This window comes from Panthera tigris, chromosome C2 (genome assembly GCF_018350195.1).
Source record: "Panthera tigris isolate Pti1 chromosome C2, P.tigris_Pti1_mat1.1, whole genome shotgun sequence".
Lineage (NCBI taxonomy): Eukaryota > Metazoa > Chordata > Mammalia > Carnivora > Felidae > Panthera > Panthera tigris.
Window position 1 is genome coordinate 90,675,266 of NC_056668.1, and position 16,158 is coordinate 90,691,423.

The 16,158-nt window shown below is 34.9% G+C and overlaps 1 protein-coding gene and 1 pseudogene across 18 annotated transcripts in view; both read right to left on the reverse strand.

The window, feature by feature from the left end:
- Positions 1–16,158, reverse strand: part of NAALADL2 (N-acetylated alpha-linked acidic dipeptidase like 2) — a 1,331,477-nt gene that overhangs the window by 867,680 nt on the left and 447,639 nt on the right. The gene's annotated exons all lie outside the window — the stretch shown is intronic.
- LOC102972672 lies at positions 8,973–10,014 on the reverse strand (annotated as a pseudogene).

Genomic DNA, 16,158 nt, shown 5'->3' on the forward strand with positions numbered 1-16,158 from the left:
AGCAGAACTGTCCTTTTTTTATCAGAAAATAAAAGGAATATTTTTTATGTTCCTTTTTAGAGCAAAGTTAACAATCACAGACAACCCTCCTTGCCTTCTTCAAACTATTATTAATGTCGCATCTTAAATTCACTTAATCCAATCAATGTTATGTTTACTGGAGGAAAACATAAATCTTCCTCCCTCCCACCTTCCCTCCTGTCCTTTATTCTTTCTTTTCTTTCTTCATTTAATTTACCTAAAAATTAGAATAACCAGATTATAAAATTTCAGAAAAAACAAAAAAAAAATTAGGAATATCCTCCATTTGTATATTGAATACCAAGGAAGTAATACTTTGTAATTTACCTCCCCCAGTCTTGTTTTCACATAAATATTTCATATAAATGTAAGCATAAAGTACATAACCTATTTTAATCTTGATGTTTACAATTAACATAATCATATAAATATACCTCTGTGCTTATATATGTGTGTGATATGTGAATGTACGTATATATATATGTATGTATGTATGTATGTATATGTATGTGTGTGTATAGGTGTGCATTTATTTCCTGACCAATTTAATAGTTAAATAGCATTCCAGCAAGTAAAAAGTGAATGAATTCTAACCTAATTATCCATTACCTTTATTTTTTCTAATATATAACATAATAATGACCATATTTTCATAGTTTCACAATACTTTAGAAATATTATGACTCCCAGAAGTGAAATTACTGAGACAGAAAGTAGAAGATTTTTAAGTAATCAGTGTGGCTTCTAAATTTCTAGGTAAAAATTGTCCTGGTTATACTTTATCAACAAAATATGCCCGCATACTCTTGCCAGTATTGGGTTTATAATTTTTTGCTCACCCATGAAATGTGATGAGATGGAGGTTGGGAACCTGGCAGAGTACCAGTACCCTAAGCTCACCCTGTCTCATGTTTACAACTAGATATCACTCACAACCATGTAAATAAACTAGAGAACATCTGAAGACTGGCAGAACAAACTCCACAACTCCATGTAGAGAAACTGCATTGCAGGTTAGGGAAGGCGGAAACCACTTGGTGGGGAGCTCCCCATAGGAGGGAGGAAGCTGCAAGCACAGAGAGGGGAGAGAAATTGTCTCTTGTACCAGGAAGCCTACCTGGGGAAGACAAATCCCCATAAAGTTTGGCTTTGAAAACCAGAAGGGCTGAATTCTGTGAGTTTGCATAACCAGGGAGACTTGGAACCTGGAGCTTCAAAGGTCAGCTGATTCAGCACTAGGTGTGCCTGGAGGAGGAGGGATAGCTGAGTCCTCACCCTTAAAGAGACAGCAGCCCACAGAGAGGTAACATAGAAGCATTCCTGAGGCAACAGTAGAGGGATCTGTTTATATGGATTTTGGAGCATGTTGGGGGACTTCTCTGGGAATGAAGGAGATGGCAGATGCCATTTTCCTCCTCTATCCTGCAGTATAAACACAGGGCCACCTGTGGAAGGCAGTGCTGCACAGACACTTGCCACCTAACCTACTATCAGTATACCCTGCCAACAAGTTCTCCCAAGGACTCACTCCATGTCTGCTGGTCTGGGCCCTGGGATCAGTGCAAATACACCACAACCCCAGCTCCACTATGTGCTCTCCTTTGGAAGATCTGGCCTAAAACTAGCTCATTGTACATTTTGCTAATACTGCTGTCCCACCCTTGAGTTCCCCTCAGGCAAGCCCCCTCAGAGCTAGCCTGCCTGAGTTCCACTAACATCACAGAGAGCAAGCACAGAGCAGAACAGGCAGACAGACACTGCAGAAGACTGGACTGAAAGGAAAAGCGATTTAGACACAACAGCACGGTGCAAGCAACATACATAGGATACTCTCCTGAAGTGCCAGGTTCTAGTGAAGAGGGGGATACTGAATAACAGGATCTCTTTTTCATAAAGCCACTAGGTATAGGAGCAGAATACGTAGCTGACTTTCCTAAAACACAGACACAGACACAGAGAGGTAGACAAGATTAGGAAACAGAGGAATATGTCCCAAATGAAAGAAGAGGACAAAATCATAGCAGGAGATCTAAACAAAACAGAAATAAGTAATGCACCTGATCGAAAATTTAAAGTAATGATCATAAAGATACTCACTGGACTTGAGAAAAGAGTGGAGGACATCAATGAGAACCTTAACAAAGAGATAAAAAATAACATATCAGAGGTGGGAAACTCAATAGATAAAATTAAAAATACTAAATATGGAATAAATAGTAAGCTACAGGAGGCAGAGGAATGTATCAGTGTGATCTGGATGATAGAATAATGAAAGGAAACCAGCTGAACAGACAAGAGACAAAGAAATATTGCATAATGAGAACACACTTAGAGAACTCAGCAACATCTTCAAGCATAATAACATTTGCATTATAAGGATACCAGAAGGAGAAGGGAGAGACGGGGTGGTGGTGCAGAAAATGCACTTGAAGAAATAATAGCTAAAAACATCCTGAACCTGGGAAGGGAAACAGAGATCCAAAATCAGGGGCACAAAGATTCTTCAACAAATTAAACCCAAGGAGGTCCACATCAAGACACATAGTAATTAAAATGGCAGTAAATAGTGATGAAGAAAGAATTTTAATGGTTGTAAGAGAAAATAAGATAGTTACATGCAAAGGAAACCCCATAAGGCTATCAGCTGATTCTTCAACAGAAACTTTGCAGGACAGAAGGGAGTGGCATGATATATTCAAAGTGCTGAAAAGGAAAAAAAACTACAGGCAAGAATACTCCATCTAGCAAGGCTATCATTCAGAATAGGAAAGATTAAGAGTTTCACAGACAAAAAAAGGTAAAAGAATTCATGACCACTAAACAAGCCCTACAAGAAATGTTAAGGGGTACTATGTGAGCAGGGGAAAAAAGAGTGAGAAAAATAGGAAGACAAAAGCAAGAAAATTAAGTATATCTGTAAAAATCAATCAAGAGAAGCACAAAATAAAAGAAAGTAAAATATAATACCAAATATTTGAAATGTGGGAAAGAGAAGAGTAAAGAATGGGTTCAAAATTAAGCAATCATCAACTTAATATACACTGCTATATGCAGAATATATTATATATAAACTAAATGATAACCACAAATAAAAAAAATAGTAATAGATATGCAAAAAATGAAGAGTAAGAATCCAAATATTTCACTGAAGAAAGCCAGTTAATCATAAGAGAACAAGAGAAGAAAGGAACAAAGAGGGACTACAAAACAAAAAGAACATAAAACAAATAAAAAAAAGGAATAAATACACATGTATCAATAATTTATTTGAATGTAAATGGCCTAAAAACTCTAAACAAAACACAAAGGGTGACAGAAAGAATTAAAAAAAAAGAAGGCCCATCTATATGCTGTCTACAAAAAACTAATTTCAGAATTAATGCACATGCAAACTAAAAGTGACACGATGGAGAAACATTTATTATACAAATGGAGTAAAAAGAAAGCCAAAGTAGCAATACTTATATTGGACAAAATAGACTTTAAAACAAAGCCTGTAACAAAGGACAATAAAGGATACCATATAATCATAAAAGGTGCAATCCAAGAAAAAGATATAACAATTGTAAATATTTATGCACCCAAGATGGGAGCACCCAAATACATAAAGCAATCAATAATAAACATAAAGGAAATACTCAGGAGTAATAAAATAATAGTAGGGGACATTAACACCTGACTTACAACAATGGCTGGATCATCCAGACAGACAAGGGAACAGTGATTTTGAATGGCACACTGTACCAGATGGATATTAACAGATATATTCAGAAAACTCTATCCTAAAACAGAATATACATTCTTTTCAAGTGCACATGGAATATTCTCCAGGATAGATCACATATAAGGACACAAATCTAGTCTCAACAAATTCAAATAGATCTGAATCATACCATGCATCTTTTCTGACCATAGGCACTATGAAACTAGACATCAAGAAAAAATTTGGAAAGTACACAAATGAAAAAATTTGGAAAGTACACAAATGAAAGCACCATTGTCCAAAATCTTTGAGATACAGCAAAATCTGTTATGAGGAAAGTTTACAGCAATACAGGCCTACCTCACAAAGCAACAAAAATCCCAAATAAACAGCATAAACTTACATATAAACAAACTAGAAAAAGTACAACAAATAAAACCTAAAACCAGTAGAAGGAAGGAAATAATAAAGATTAGAGCAGAAATAAAGAAAATTGAAACTAAAACCAAAGCAAACAAAACAAAAATAAAACAAAAACAAAAAACAAAACAAAAACACAATGGAAAAGATCAATAAAACTGGGAGTTGGTTCTTTAAAAAGACCAAAAAAGTTGATAAACTTTTAGCCAGACTCATCATAAATAAACAAACAAACAAACAATAAGAGAGAAAGAGAATATTCAAATAAATAAACTAAGAAATGAAAGTGGAGAAATAACCGACACCACAGAGACAGAAAGACTGTAAGAGAATATTATAAAAAATTATATGCCAAAAAATTGGACAACCTAGAAGAAATGGATAAATTCCTAGAAACACGGAATCTCCCAAAAGTAAATCAGGAAGATAGAAAATCTGAAGAGACTGATTACCAGCAATGAAGTTGAATCAGTAATCAAAAAAACTCTCAGCCCACAGAACTCCAGGGCCAGAAGGCTTCACAGGTGAATTCTACCAAACATTTAAAGAGGGTTTATAGATCTATTCTCAAACTATTCCAAAAAAATAGAAGATAAAGGAAACTTTCTAATTAATTCTATGTAGCCAGCATTACTCTGATACAAAAACCAGATAAAGACACTAACAAAAAAAGAAAACTACAGGCCAATATATGTGATGAATATAGATGCAAATATCCTCAACAAAATACAAGCAAACCAAATTCAACAATACATTGAAAAAATCATTTACCACAATCAAGTGGGATTTACCTACGGAACTACATCAAAATAAAATCTTCTGCACAGCAAAGGAAACAATCAATAAAACTAAAAGGCAACATACTGAATGGGAGAAGTTATTTGCAAATGACATATCTGATAAAGCATTAGTATCCAAATATATAAAGAACTTATACAACTCAACATCCCCCAAAAATAAATAATTCAATTTAAAAGATGGGGAGAAGACATGAATAGACATTTCTCCAGAGAAGATATACAGATGGCCAACAGTCACATGAAAAGATGCTCACCATCACTCATCATCAGGGAAATACAAATCAAAACCATAATGAGATATAACTTCATACCTGTCAGAATGGCTACAATCAAAAACACACACAAGAAAATAAGGGTTGGAAAGGATGTGGAGAAACAGGAATCCTTCTGCACTGTTGCTGGAAGTGCAAACTGGTGCAGTCACTGTGGAAAACAGTATGGAATCTCCTCATGCAATTAAAAATAGGGGTACCTGGCTGGCTCAGTCAGTAGAGCATGCAACTCTTGATCTTGGGGTTGTGAATTTGAGCCCCATGTTGGGTGTAGAGATTATTTAAAAATAAAATCTTTTTAAAAAATGTTACAAATAGAACTACCTTACGATCTAGTAATTGCACTACTGGGTATTTACCCAAAAAATACAAAAACACTAATCAAAGAGATACATGCACCCCTGTGTGCCCCTGTGTTTATAGCACCATTGCCCACAATAGCCAATAAATGGAAGCAGCCCAAGTGTCCATCAGTAGATGAATGGATAAAGAAGATGTGGTGTATATATACACACAATGGAATATTATTCAGCCAAAAAAAAAAAAGAATGGCATCTCGTCATTTGCAACAATAGGGATTGAGCTAGAGAGTATACTGCTAAGTGAAATAACTCAGTCAGAGAAAGACAAATACTATATAATTCCATTTATATATGAAACAAACAAACAAAAAAAAAAGCAAAGGGAAACCGAGAGAGAGAGATCCAAGAAACAGACAATGAACTATAGAAAATAAACTGATGATTATCAGAGTAGGAGGTGTGTGGAGAGACAGATGAAAATAGGTGATGGGGATTAATGAGTATCCATATCATGATGAGTACCGAGTAATATGTAGAATTGTTTAAATCACTATATTGTACACCCAAAACTAATATAACACTATATGTTAATTATACTACACATTTAAAAAGTAATAATAAATAAAAGAAAAAAAGGAATGTAAAAAATGACTCTTTCTTGCTGTTGTAATTTTCATTTGTTTGATTGTAAACCAGGTTACATATACTTTTTTTTTTTTTAATCCCTGTATTTCCTCCTTTGTGAATTGTCTGTTCATGGCCTTTATGTATATATTGGTTGGAACATTTACTACCTTACCCACTGATGTTTTTGAGAAAAGGTAAATATCTCATATATATTAAACCTTCTGTCATATATATTTAAGTCTTTGCCATTTTATCTGCTTTTTTATATTCTCAGAATTCAAATTTATTTTTAGTGTTTTTCTTTTGCTAATGATATTTTTATCTGATATTATATCTGACTTTAAAAGTTATTTCTTGGGGAGCCTGGGTGGCTCAGTCGGTTGAGCGTCCAACTTCAGCTCAGGTCACGATCTCATGGTTCGTGAGTTTGAGCCCCGCATCAGGCTCTGGGCTGATGGCTCAGAGCCTGGAGCCTGCTTCCAATTCTGTGTCTCCCTCTCTCTCTGCCCCTCCCCCATTCATGCTCTGTCTCTCTCTGTCTCAAAAATAAATAAACATTAAAAAATTTTTTTTTAAAGTTATTTCTTTAGTCACCCCTCCCTCTCCCTCCATATTCAAACATATTCAACAATTTCTACTGTTAATTATTCTATTAATTTTTAGTTATATAGTTATTGTTAATTATTCTATTAATTTTTCTACAATTTTAGTAAATTTTTCCCTAATTTTAAAAGTAACATATAATCATTGAAAAAAAATTATACACATATGCAAAACTGTTATGCAATTCAAAAAAAAAAAGCCAAGGACTCCACTGAAGATGTGATCTTTGTTAAAATTTTGCCATATTTCCTTTAATTATTTTTATGACTTTTAATTTATTTGAAAGCATACAGTATATATATTTTAGATTACATTACAGATAATTCTGTGCTGTAAAAATAATTCTACCCTACCCTGTATATAAAAGTTTATTTCTGAATTAAAATATTTTATTAGATCATCAGAAATTACTGGTTAGCATTAACATAAAATTTTAAGGTTTTTAAGATTTTATCTTTAAGTAATCTCTACACCCAATGTGAGACTTGAACTTAACAACCTTAAGATCAAGAGTCACATGCTCTACCAACTGAGCCAGCCAGGCTACTCAAACTTTCAAGTTTTTTGATGTATATTGTAAAATTGTCTTCCAAAATGCTTATATGAATTTACATCCCTTCTAGAAATGTGCATTCTTTCATTTATCCTAACTACCACAGGTATATTGTGTTGCATTTATTTACTAATTTGACAAATGGATATGCTATTTTCTTTTTATTTTAGTCTCTATATCTTGAAGATTAAAAAAAAATAACTCCTTAATGAATCTGAAATTATTTGGGTAAGCTATGAATTAAAATCACAATTCTGAAATATCTAACCAATTTTTTAACTCTACTTTTGTCCATTTGATCTATGATAGCCTCTAATTTGTGGTAGTGTATTAAATTCTACTAGTTTGACTTCCAGTTACATAATATTTTAATTGTTGGTGCCTTGCAAATTCTTCAATATCTGGTAGAACTAGTTTCATAGTTTTGTCAATATTTGTTTTTCCTTTAATAGTCCTGTCTGGTGTTTTTTTTTACCCCCAAAACTTCTAAACAACTATTGACATTTTGATCAAAATTAAATATATAAAACTAGTATTTAAAATTTTATTTAAAGAACCCAGACATATCTTGCTAAGTTTAGTTCCAAGTTGTTAACGTTTTTGGGGTTTTTTTTTGTTTTTTTTTTTTGTTTTTGACATTAACATAGCAGGAACATAGGAATGATTTTGAATTTTCACTTCGTTGATGTTGTTCTTCTCTGGCCACCAAGCATATGCCTTTGGACTTATTGGGAAAATATGTATATACAAATAATCATACTTTTATGTCTCTCTCTCTCTCTATATATATATATAGATATACATTGTATATATCTTCTCTTCATATATATATGTGTGTGTATATATATATATAATTCATTTCTCTTTCATATCTTGCTTCCCTAGCTGACCTTAAAGAGCAGTTTTTATTATTTTTTAAATTTTTTTAATGTTTATTCATTTTTGAGAGAGAGAGACAGAATACGAGTGGGGAAGGGGCAGAGAGAGAGGGAAACACAGAATCCGAAGCAGGCTCCAGGCTCTGAGCCATCAGCACAGAGCCGGACGCGTGGCTCGAACCCACGAACCATGAGATTATGACCTGAGCTGAAGTTGGACGCTCAATCTACTGAGCCACCCCGGCACCCCAAGCAATTTTTACTATTAATAATAATGGGCACCCTAGTTTAGTTCTTGACTTTTGTACATAATATCTTTATAGTTTTAATGTTAGCTAAGGTTTTAGTGTATATCACGACATGCCAAAAATATTTTACTATTCTCAATTGTATTAGAAATGATTATTAACATTACTAAATTTTTATTTCAAAGAGTGAAATATTGCATTATAAAGTCAATTTATATTGAAGCTACCTTTGCCATTCTGGGTAAAACCCTAATTGGTGGTATTATGGAATTCATTTACAATATTTCTAATTCCATTTACTAGTATTTTCCCAGCAATTTAATATTTAAAGGAACATTCTCTTATGATAACAGAAATTGTTTTTCTTATTTTCTTATTTAATAGAAAAATAGTGCCTCTAAGAGATAGTATCAATTAAGTAATGATCAGATAATGCTTTTTTTTTAAATTTGACCAAAAAAAAAAAAAAGGATATTTATTTGACAAAAAACAACACAAAAAAAACACCACTGGATTTGGCTTAGGCAGGCCCAGTAGAGGGTGTCTCCACCTTCCTGATTTATTTTCAGCCCTTGAGGGCATCACTGTAGATCAAAGTCAAGGCCCCCAGGAAGGAGACATATTCCTGGAAGTTCACCACCACCTGGTTCTTGTTCCTGTCCAGGTCATCTGTCAGTCCATCAGCTTTGCAATGTCAGCATCCTGCAGCTTTAGGCCAATGGTGAGCTCTTTCTTTCTGGATCAGCTCCTTCAGCTCCTTTTCACTCAGGGTCTTCTTGTCGCCTTCCCGGACTGAGTACTTAAGGAAGATGGCCACAAGAAAGCCAGTGGCCTGATCCAGGGGGCATGCCAGGGCTGGGTGCTAGACTCAGAGTGCAAGGCCAGGAGTACATCAACAGACCGAGAAGGTACCTTTTGAATATCTGAATTCCCTAAGTGGTTGACTTCTATATATAAAGAAATCAATATTTGGTTCTCTTATATTTACTTAGTAATTATTGTTCACAGAATCAAGATAAAGAAGGAGCCAGTTAATATGTAACTACCTATAACCTGCTGAGTGATATATAAACAAATACTATCTAATATTATGTACATTCTAGCAAGGATTTTGTGGCATACAAAGGATATGGTTAGTCTTCATAACTTTGGTTTGCCCTTTTCTTAGCCACAGCTTCCCAGACAAATGAGTTTCAGCCATACTGGGCATTTCTTTATTTCCTTAACCTGTTCACTTCTACATCACTCTGCTTTTATTGACATCAAGTCTTCATTCTGAAATGTTCTTTTTTTTAAATTTTTTTAACATTTATTTATTTTTGAGACAGGGAGAGACAGAGCATGAACAGGGGAGGGTCAGAGCGAGGGAGACACAGAATCTGAAACAGGCTCCAGGCTCTAAGCTGTCAACACAGAACCTGACGTGGGGCTCGAACTCACAGACCGCGAGATCATGACCTGAGCCAAAGTTGGCCGCCCAACCGACTGAGCCACCCAGGCGCCCCCTGAAATGTTCTTTCTAAATAAACCTGCAATTTTTTATCTTTAAAGCTCTTACTTATTACTTACTTCTTCAGCTTCTACCATGAAAATACTAATTTTATATAGTTCCTTCCTGCTAATATTGTTTACATGTCTTTGACACTGGATTTTGAACTTATCTAGAATGATAACAGTGTATATTTATTTGGTATCCCCGGGAGCCATATAATACGAGCTCATTAACTACTACCATTCAATGAATGAATGGTATAAGAGAGTCTTCATTACAAATTTACCCTGCCCCATATATTTATAAATGGATAATTTTAACTAAAGAATGTCTAGTACAAAAGAAAAATTATATTTTTTGCTCCTATGTATATCTTCTGTTTGACTATACTAAAATAGAATGTGAAGATTATTGTTCTAGTTGTTATAGTTGATGTCCTAGAATGTAATGATATAATATCTTAAGATCATTCATGATCTCTAGCTCATATATAGCACAAAATCAAGACCTGGACTCATATGGAGAATGCTATAGTGAACTCCCCTCAATTCACTTCTTTTCAGAAACATTAAGGGGGAAATATCACACACCCACACACCTGAGCTGCCAGTCCCCAAAGAGACTTGCTTTTGCATTTGTAATAAACTGAAAAGAAACTTCTTTCACAGTTGCTTTCGCATTACGAAGAATGTCCTTTTACCCATTTGACAGAGATTTCTCACAAAATCCCATATATATTGTTCTTAGTTAAATTGTAGGTATACAAGGAGAAGAGAACTGTAAGATCAAGAAAAAAAGATTAAAATAATCAATTGAACTCCTCAGAGCCTCTTTTCTTCTTTCATGGAAATGCAAGGTAATTCAGTCATGTCTTGTCAATTATTAATGCAATGTTTTTTTAATGCATGTATTATAAAATGAAATATTCTGTGTGTTCTGGCTCTGAACGTTGGATGTGAATTTAAATTTGCCCTTTTCATTCACTAGAGGCAGAGAAGCAAAGATGGAGAATGAAGAGAAAGGCACACACCTGGGCAGACAATGGTGGTCAGCAGGAGAGGAGGCAGGAAACTAAAGGCAGGTGGTAGAATCAGGTGGCTAAAGGAAGCTAGAAAAATCACACATCTTTAGTTTGTCTATTTAAAACCCTGAAGAGAACCAGTTAAAGAAAAGATTATAAAATAGATTATATAAAAGATTGTTTATAGACAATTTTATTGCCTACCAGACTAACACATCAATTTAAATTATGATTGGGTTACCTATCATAAAGAAATGTCATGAGGAATGCTCATTGTTTTAAATAAAAAGACCTGGGGCGCCTGGGTGGCTCAGTCTGTTAAGCGGCTGACTTCGGCTCAGGTCATGATCTCGTGGTCCGTGAGTTCGAGCCCCGCGTCGGGCTCTGTGCTGACAGCTCAGAGCCTGGAGCCTGCTTCAGATTCTGTGTCTCCCTCTCTCTGACCCTCCCCCGTTCATGCTCTGTCTCTCTCTGTCTCAAAAATAAATAAATGTTAAAAAAAATTAAAAAAAAATAAATAAAAAGACCTGAAATTTTCTTTTTTTCTGTTTTTTGTCTTTTTAATGTTTATTTATTTTTGAGAGAGAGAGCTTGAGCGGAGGAGGGGCAGAAACAGAGGGAGACAGAATCTGAAGCAGGTTCCAGGCTCCGAGCTGTCAGCACAGAGCCCGATGCGGGGCTCGAACTCATGAACCGTGAGATCATGACCTAAGCCGAAGTGGGATGCTTAACCGACTGAGCCACCCAAGAGCACCAATACCTAAAATTTTCTAATTGTAAAGTTGTTTCTGTGTATGCTGGACAAGTCAGAGGTTTAGGCAAAGGGAAAATTATTTTGGAATTTAACATAAATTATCACCTACAAATAAGCCACAAGCCTCTGTGAGAATTATAAAGCATGCTTAGTTATGTGAGGTCCTTGCATGGTGCTACAGTATATATCTACTGCTTGTCCAAAAGTTGTGCCTAATATTCTATAGGAAATAATGCAAAGTTTTTGAGGTTCAGGTCTGAACAAAGGGAATCAAATAAATGCTTTTATTTTCACGTAACATTTTGAAACTGACAACACTGTAATAACTTGTGGTTTGCAGTTAACCAAGCAAATAATTTGACTCAATTTATATGTTTATGTTGATATAGTAAACACAATTCAAACAGCACCATAATAATAGAGTGTTTTGAAATCAATTACAAAAAAACAAAACATATAATTACATATTTATGCTAGTTACTGCTAGACAATAGAACATAAGTACAGAATACAAATGTTCAGAGCAAGGTTGGTAAGCTTGATAAAATAAATGCCCCAAGTGATAGGGGTCACTAATTCAGATTTTTCAAATGGCAAATTCTTAGTATCACGTTGTAAAAGAAGCAAGTCCGTTCTTTTCTCTTAATGTAAACTGACAAGTTGGCTATAATAAAAACTACAGATAAGCAACTCTGGAAATAGCTAAGAGGAAAGGCATTTGATGAACTATGAATGAAGTGAATTCTATGAATAGAATTTAGTTCTATTTGAACTAAAGGCTGATGTACTCACTGATAACAGTAGTCTACCTCCACTGTAATAATTGAGCAATTTCCTATTTTATCTTTCTACTTTTTGATTCTATCATTTTTAGTCCAATCTCAACTGGCCCTTCAAATATCAATCTGACTGGTATTATTCTATAATCTCATGCTTTTGAATTTAAATCCAGGGAGCTGACTTAACAATAAAATAACAGTATTTTGTGACATATGAGCTAAAATATACTTTATAATCATGATCCATAAAAGAAAAAACCTTCCTACTACAATTTTAATAATTCAGCCAACAGTATAAAGTCCTGGTGGACAAAATTAAATCAGCCAAGTTCCTAAACAATGCATTGGGATGCACCACCCTTAGCACCAAGCTCCATAGATGTGCACTCCTCCCTTACTGTGCTTGCAACATCAGTTACTCTTGCCTGAAATTACAATTTGAAGAGTAGAAGGTTACATATAATCAACACATTCATAACTATCACCATTTACTTTACATTTGCTGTCATTTAAATATTAACATCCTGGAGGCACCTGGGTGGCTCAGTCGGTTGAGCGTCCGACTTCAGCTCAGGTCACGATCTCACAGTCCGTGAGTTCCAGCCCCACGTCGGGCTCTGTGCTGACAGCTCAGAGCCTGGAGCCTGTTTCGGATTCTGTGTCTCCCTCTCTCTCTGACCCTCCCCCGTTCATGCTCTGTCTCTCTCTGTCTCAAAAATAAATAAACGCTAAAAAATAAATAAATAAATAAATAATAAATAAATAAATAAATAAATAAATAAATATTAACATCCTGACAACCCGGAAGAGAAAAGAAAAACATAATGCTGTTAGGTTTCATGGAACTATTTCTGAGTATTGAGACAATATTTCCTAGACTTTATAACATTACTTCAATATCTTAATTGAATTCTATGGTAATTTTAATGCAAACATATCACATTGGATTGCTGTGTCTCTTGCCAGATTTTTAAATTTGAAAATGAGTGTTTATATTGCTAAAATTAATTCAAATTGAGACTTCCAGATGTTTATATATGTGCACAGGTGTCTACTCTCCCCTGTTCCATATGCTCATTAAAAATGAATACCTGTGTATAAGAATAAAAGGAATCTTATATGTGGGCCCCAAACCAAGAAACGGTGCTACTCCCAAGCCAGAAACATCAAAGCTTTTTAACAGTAGTGGAAATAGGCTAAAGGAAACACTGAGGGTCAATCTTCTGAGCTACTTCTGAGTACAGTTATTTTTCCTGAGAAGTAAGTGGAGTAGGCTTTGGTGGATTTCCACAAAAATCCCTTCACTCAATGAAGTTGCAGAGGAGAACAGACAAAGCCTGAAACAACCAGCCTCCACACAGATGGGCTATTTTTCACTGTTGCTGGTAGGCTCCATTTGGAAGCATCTATTCAAGGAAGTACCAAAGATCATTCCAAATGTCAGTGGCTAGAGCAAGCAGAAAACTGGCATGGGGTTGGCAAGATGCCAGTGAAGTGCCATTGGCAGTATGATAGAAACACCGGGCACTTTAGCATCTTGTGTGTAGCATGGGAAATTCATCATACTATGAACATCGCAGGAGAACTGTCAGTGTCCAGAGAGACAATTTAGAGGAAAAATGTTTATTTCTGAGTTTGCACACAGTTTTAACTCTGTACTTATCTTCTGCATATCTGGAAATAGTAAAATGCAATGTGAGCAGGTAACATTCCAATCTTTGACCAAACTTACTGACAAAAGTCAGATGTGTGAGAAGATTCTGCAATATAAGAAAGTGCAAAGAAAGAGTCTGCTGGGTCACAGCCACTGGATGCATCGGAAGCATTTATATCAAGAGATTAAAAAATGAAATTTTCATTCACAGTCCAAATAAGACTTAACAGAATATTGTATCAGAGGAATTAAAGCAAGCAGTAATAGTAATGCAACAATATATGATCGGAAATAATTGCTTGGGATAAAAATAATGCTTTTCAAATTTGAAATTATACTAGATACAGTGAACAACAGATTGGATACTACAGAAAATCAAAGAAGGGAACCAAAAGACAAACTTAAGACAAACTCAATAAATTCACCCAGAACTCACAGGAAAAACAAGAGAACAACAATGTAAATAATTGATTAGAGGGGTGCCTGGGTGGCTCAGTTGGTTGAGCGACTGACTTCGGCTCAGGTCATGATCTCACTGTTTGTGAGTTCGATCCCCGCATCAGGCTCTGGGCTGACAGCTCAGAGCCCGGAGCCTGCTTTGGATTCTGTGTCTCCCTCTCTCTCTGCCCCTCCCCTACTCATGCTCTGTCTCTCTCTGTCTCAGAAATAAATAAACATATAAAAAATTTAAAAAAAAAGAATTGATTAGAATCCTGGAAGGTGTACAAGAAGATCAAATCTACTTATAAAGGAAATTCCAGAACCATAAAAAAGGAAAAAAAAATCTATGAAATCAACCTTCTCCAAATTTAAGAAAGACCTGAGTGTATAGACTTAAATGTCCAAGTTCCTCCCAAAGCAAATGAGAGTAACATCTAGATGTATCACTGCAAATTTATGAATTTCAAGATAAAAGAAAAATCCCTCCAATTATCTATGCTTGAAACAAAAAAACAGGTTTACCTCAAATTTTGTTTCTGTGTTACTTAATACCACAAACCATTTATGCATTGTCTTTAAAGGCTTTGGGGGAAAATGTTTATTACCCAGTCAAAAGTAATTGTGCGAGGGGCACCTGGGTGGCATAGTTGGTTGCGTTCCAACTTCAGCTCAGGTCATGATCTCACAGTTCATGAGTTCAAGCCCCATGATGGGCTCTGTGCTGACACCTCAGATCCTGGAGCCTGATTCAGATTCTGCGTCTCCCTCTCTCTCTCTCTGCCCCTACCCTGCTCACATTCTGTCTGTCTGTCTCTCTCTCAAAAATAAATAACCATCAAAAAAAGTAAAAAAATAGTAATTGTGTGAGAAGGTAACACAGTATATTTGTAACATATGCAAGGTATGTTAAGCATATTCTATTAAGTATAATTATTCTATAACTGCTTAGGAAATAAAATAATAAAACAGAAAATCACCATCATGATATAAAAGTACAAATTGCTTGATGTTGAAATGACAGAAAAAAATGTAAATTATTATTGTTAGTTATAAATAAACCCTATGCAAATCTCAAAAATTAGTCTTGCAAAAATAGATGTAAAAATGAAAAATTAAAATTAAATAAAGTAAAATGGATTTAACAATCAAGACTACATGAATGAAAATTGAAAGTGATAGAAGAAGGGAAGGGAAGGGCAATTTTTTTTTTTTTTTACTTGGACAGGGGATAATATATTCAACACAGAAAATGAATACGATGGCAGCACATAGCAAAGCTGCAGCTGAGATCAACCTCTTCAGTCTCTTATTGTTCTAGACATAAAACTTATGTAGAAAAGTGACTTCAAAGAAATGATATATAGGAACAGGAAAATTAATATTATCATACTTTGTGAAAAAACAAAATGGAGCTCAAGTAAATTGAGGGAAAGATAGAACTGCTCTGGTTTCTCACTTAGAACTGAACTTGTCAAAGAAGTACCAATGGAAACATGAAATGCGCCATGTCTTTAGATACAACTCAAAACAAATTTTTGTGACTATATAATTTAGCTGTTAATATTGATAAAAATAAATTTTACCAGAGTT